Raw genomic sequence first — 6,043 nt, 5'->3', positions numbered from 1 at the left:
CCATTGATCATCCTTGAGATGTTTCTACAAATTGATTGGAGATAAATTCAATTGGTAAATTAAATTGATTGGACATGATTTGGAAAGGCACACACCTGTCTATATAAGGTCCCACAGTTGACAGTGCATGTCAGAGTAAAAACCAAGCCATGAGGTCGAAGGAATTGTCCGTAGAGGTCCGAGACAGGATTGTGTCGAGACACAGATTTGGGGAATAGTACCAATTTTTTGGATTCAGCATTGAAGGTCCCCAAGAACACAGTGGCCTCCATCATTCTTAAATGGAAGAAGTTTGGAACCACCAAGACTCTTCCTAGAGCTGGCCGCCCGGCCAAACTGAGCAATCAGGGGAGAAAGACCTTGGTCTGGGAGGTGACCAAGAACCCAATAGTCTCTCTGATAGAACTCTCGAGTTCCTCTGTGGAGATGGGAGAACCTTCCAGAAGGACAACCATTTCTGCAGCACTCCACCAATCAGGCCTTTATGGTTGAGTGGCCAGACGGAAGCCACTCCTTAGTAAAATACACATGAGTTTGGAGTTTGCCAAAAGGCACCTAAAGACTTTCAGACCATGAGAAACAAGGTCTGATGAAACCAAGATTGAACTCTTTGGCCTGAATGCGAAGTATCACATCTGGAGGAAACCTGACACCATCCCTATGGTGAAGCATGGTGGTGGCAGAATCATGCTGTGGGGATGTTTTTCAGTGGCTGGGACTGGGAGGCTTGTCAGGATCGAGGCAAAGATGAATGGGGCAAATTACAGAGAGATCCTTGATGAAAACCTGCTCCAGGGTGCTCAGGACCTCAGACTGGGGCGAAGTGTCACCTTCCAACGGAACAACGACCCTAAGCACACAGCCAAGACAACGCAGTAGTGGCTTCAGGACAAGTCTCTGAAGTCAGAGCCCGGACTTGAACCTGATCGAACATCTCTGGAGAGACCTGAAAATAGCTGTGCAGCGATCAACATCCAAAATGACAGAGCTTGAGAGGATCTGCAGAAGAATGGGAGAAACTCTCCAAATACAGGTGTGCCAAGCTTGTAGCGTCATACCCAAGAAGACTTGAGGCTGTAATCGTTGCAAAGGTGATTCAACTAAGTACTGTGTCAAGGGATCTGAATACTTTCCGAATGCACTGTATATTTCATTCTTATGTGAACTACTGAACAAAAATATAAACGCAACATTCAAAGATTTTACTGAGTTACAGATCATATAAGGAAATCAGACAATTTAAATAAATTCATTAGGCCCTAATCTATGAATTTCACATGGCTGGTCAGGAATGTAGCCATGGGTGGGCCTGGCAGGGCATAGACCCACCAACTAGGGAGCCAGGTACAGTCAATCAGAATGAGTTTTTCCCCACAAAAGGGCTTAATTACAGGCAGAAATACCATCATTCACTAAACCCTAAACCTCAACGAAATTGTGTAATGAATAATGTGGAAATTGAGCAAGTTGAGGTGAATAAACTGCTTGGAGTAACCCTGGATTGTAAAAACATATTGATACAACAGTAGCTAAGAATGGGAGAAGTCTGTCCATAATAAAGTGTTGTTCTGCATTCTTAACAGCACTATTAACAAGGCAGGTCCTACAGGCCCTAGTTTTGTTGCACCTGGACTACTGTTCAGTTGTGTGGTTAGGTGCCACAAAGAGGGACTTTTGCAATTGGCTCAGAACATGGCAGCCCGGCTGGACCTTGGATGTACACAGAGAGCTAACATGTCCATCTCTCCTGGCTCAAAGTGGATTGACTTCATCACTACTTGTATTTGTGAGAGGTATTGACATTTTGAATGTTTTAACAACTGGCACACAGCTTGGACACCCATGCATACCCCACAAGACATGCCACCAGAGGTCTCTTCACGGTCCCCAAGTCCAGAACAGACTATGGGAGGTGCACAGTACTACATAGAGCCATGACTACATGGAACTGTATTCCACATCAAGTAACTGATGCAAGCAGTAAAATCAGATTTTAAAAACTGATAAAAATACACTTTATGGAACAGCGGGGACTGTGAAGAGACACAGGCACAGACACATGCATACACACACACATACACGTGGCATTTGTAGATGTGGAGTAGTGGCCTGAAGGCACACACTTAATGTGTTGTGAAATCTGTTGTGAATGTATTGTAATGTTTTTTAAATTGTATATCTGTGTTAATGTTGCTGGACCCCAGGAAGAGTAGCTGCTGCCAAGGCAGCAGCTACTCTTAACGAGATGCAGAGAGATGCAGAGCTCAAATGCCAATTGCTGAAAGCAAACTACATTTTCCTTGAGGTATTTGAAGAAATGAGGCTCATCTGGGCTGTTTTCTAATTGGATTATAGGGGTTCATGGAGGATAATGACCCCAATGCTAACATCTAGGCATGTCTTCTTTTACCAGCTCTGCTGAGGCTCCTATAGTACCTACCTGTGGGGACAACTACCTGTGGGAACAAAGTGGATAGAGCCACACTTAGGCCTACTCATTATCAGACTATTGTCGGCAATAGCCTGACGAGGCCATTCCGCAACTCTATTCCCCAAATTCCAATGTTTAACTGGGGCAATAGGCTTAATGGGGTCATCATCCCTCTAATTAGCTACATTTGTTCCTGGACCAGGTTGAATATTGCCGGTGCAACATGTGGAGGCAAAACTTGATACGCAATAGCCAGAAAAGCCATTTTATTTGATGGATTATTGTCAAAAGAAGAATTGTACATTTCTCACTATCAGTGGTGTAAAGTACTTAAGTAAAAATACTTTAAAGTACTACTTAAGAAGGTTTTTGGGGTATCTGTACTTTTCTTTACTATTTATAATTTTACAGCTTTTATTTTTACTTCACTACATTCCTAAAGAAAAGAATGTATTTTTTACTCCATACATTTTTCCTGACACCCAAAGTACTCGTTACATTTTGAATGCTTAGCAGGACAGGAAATGGTCCAAATCACACTATCAAGAAAACACATGGTCATCCCTACTGCCTCTGATCTGGCGGACTCACTGAACACAAATGCTTCATTTGTAAATGATGTCTGAGTGTTGGAGTGTGCCCCTGGCTTTTGGGAAATAAAAAAATAAAAAAATGGCACCATCTGGTTTGCTTAATACAAGGAATTTGAAATTATTTATACTTTTGCTTTTACTTTTGATACTTAAGTATATTTTAGCAATTACATTCACTTTTGATACTTAAATATATTTAAAACCAAATACTTTTAGACTTTTACTCAAGTAGTGTTTTACTGGGTGACATTCACTTTTACTTGAGTCATTTTCTATTAAGGTATCTTTACTCAAGTTTGACAATTGGGTACTTTTTCCACCACTGCTCACTATTATATTGATATTTCAGTTAAGTGCATTGAGTATAGTAAGTTAATTTCAACTGCTGACACTTCATATTCCCACAATGAATAAAAACATGTCTTATTATTTGTATGTTTTTGTACGCTTTTGTCATATTCCAATCTAAAACATGCATAATATCAAACACTAGAAATGTTGCTCTTTCAAATGTGGTTATATGGTAAGAGAGACGTCTAATTCATACAGTCAATGATCTCTCTCTGTCTCTCTCTCTCTCTCTCTCTCGCTCTCTCTCTCTCTCTCTCTCTCTCTCTATCTATCTATCTCTCTGTCTCGCTCGCTCTCTCGCTCTCTCGCTCTCTCTCTCTCTCTCTCTCTCTCTCTCTCTCTCTCTCTCTCTCTCTCTCTCTCTCTCTCTCCCTCACTCTCTCTCTCCCCCTCTCTCTCTCTCTCTCCCTCTCTCTCTCTCCCCCTCTCTCTCTCTCTCTCTCTCTCAGCTGTCATCCTCCCTACACTCGTAGACAAAAATTGTTTCAAAAGGGTTCTGCGGCTGTCCCCATTGGAGAACCCTTTTGGTTTCAGATAGAACCCTTTCTGTTTCCAGGAATAACTATTTTGCGTTCCATGTAGAACCCACTGTGGAAAGGGTTCTACATGCAACCCAAAAGGGTTCTGCCTGGAACCAAAAGGGTTCTACCTGGAACCAAAAGGGGCTCTTCAAAGGGTTCTCCTATGGGGACAGCCAAATAAACATTTTTGGTTCTAGATAGCACGTTTTTGTTCTAAGAGTGTACAATAAAGAGGCGCCTCCATATTTCCTGGTTCCTGGCCTGTCTGCATTTACCATAATCCTCTACTTCAACGTCGTTGAGATTGTTGGTGAGCTTCACAGCTTATAATTGTTTCCAGGCACAGGAGCCTGCTGTCTCATGGCACATGAAGGTTCTGTCCCAAATGGTACCCTATTACCTACATAGTACACTACTTCTGACCAGGGCCCATAGGGTGCCATTTGGGACGCACACAAAGAACCAAGTGATTTATTGAACTGAGACATGAACAACTTGGGAGTCATAAAGAAAAACATGAAATTCCATTCAACCCTCTCAGCTAGCCTGCTGATGTGATGTTGCACAGACAGTAAAGAAATGCAGGGATTTGGGGTTGGAGTCCTTGGAAAGTTAAATATTTGGGTTAGCCTTTTGTTTTACTTTTGATAATATGTGTAGACTTGTTACCAGATTAAGATTTTGTGGTGTTTTATGAATAAATCAACCAAACCTCCAACAGCAGTAGTGATAAAGTCCATGTGACAGTGCACCCCTTTGCACTCATGACAACAGCAGTAGTGATAAAGTCCATGTGACAGTGCACCCCTTTGCACTCATGACAACAGCAGTAGGCAATTCATTCCTAAGACCATTTCAAAGAGTGCTTAGTGCCAGCGTCAGATGATACAACTAATGGTGAAATGACATATTTTCTCCCTTAGGTAACCTGTATTTTATGGGATACTCAAAATGGCTACTGTTGTCCAGTCTACTTGTAGCAGGTGAGACAAATACAAATTCTGGAGTGTTAGTGGTTTTTCTGTTGCTGCACTGTAGGCCTATACAGAGTCATTTGAACGGTAAGGAAATCATTTACAATTGTGTGTGTGTGTGTGTGTGTGTGTGTGTGTGTGTGTGTGTGTGTGTGTGTGTGTGTGTGTGTGTGTGTGTGTGTGTGTGTGTGTGTGTGTGAGAGAGAGAGAGAGAGAGAGAGAGCGAGAGAGAGCTTGATAGAAAGAGAGATGGATGGCGTGGCCCTGTTATTTTTATAGTCAATGATTCGGTCACACAATCTAGACCTATTTAACCTATGTGCTGATGCCACAGGTACTGGTGCAGGAGCAGGCTCCTCCATCTTTGGCTTCCTCACAAGTCCTCGCGAAATTCTTGCTTGAGGAATTGCTCTTTTCTAAGAAGCTATTTTTGTTTATTTTTGACCATTTTGATTGAAAATAATCACAGTAAGGTGCTTAATTGTTACCCAGAAATGATTTGATATTGAGATAAAACAGCTGCATTGGACCTTTGAGTTTAGGTACTGCCTCCCTGATTTTAAGCAGGTTGATGTTTATTGGGATGACTCTTGTCATTGAGGTCGAACTGAGAAATTTCCGCTAGGTGGGCCAGCTGCAAAGTAAAAACTGGCTGTATTAACTAATCAATATTTTTCATATTGCTTTTTGTTCTTAATTTAAGGTTAGGCTTAGGCATTACAGTTAGCTGTGTGGTTAGGGTTAGGGTTAGGGTTAGGCATTACAGTTAGCTGTGTGGTTAAGGTTAGGTTTAAGGTTAAGGTTAGGCTTAGGCATTACAGTTAGCTGTGTGGTTAAGGTTAGGGTTAAGGTTAGGGTTAAGGTTAGGCTTAGGCATTACAGTTAGCTGTGTGGTTAAGGTTAGGGTTAAGGGTAAGGTTAGGCATAAAAGTTAGCAGTGTGTTTAAGGTTAGGTTTAAAGTTAGGCATAGGCATTACAGTTAGCAGTGTGGTTAAGGTTAGGTTTAAGGTTAGGGTTAAGGTTAGGCTTAGGCATTACAGTTAGCTGTGTGGTTAAGGTTAGGGTTAAGGTTAAGGTTAGGGTTAGGCATTAAGGTTAGGGTTAAGGTTAGGCTTAGTTTTAAAATAAATTTGTGGTTATGCCTCCAGAACAATATTCATGACGAAAAACGC

Source organism: Salmo salar, chromosome ssa03 (assembly GCF_905237065.1).
Source record: "Salmo salar chromosome ssa03, Ssal_v3.1, whole genome shotgun sequence".
Classification (NCBI taxonomy): Eukaryota; Metazoa; Chordata; class Actinopteri; order Salmoniformes; family Salmonidae; genus Salmo; species Salmo salar.
Note: the sequence above shows the minus strand (reverse complement) of the source record.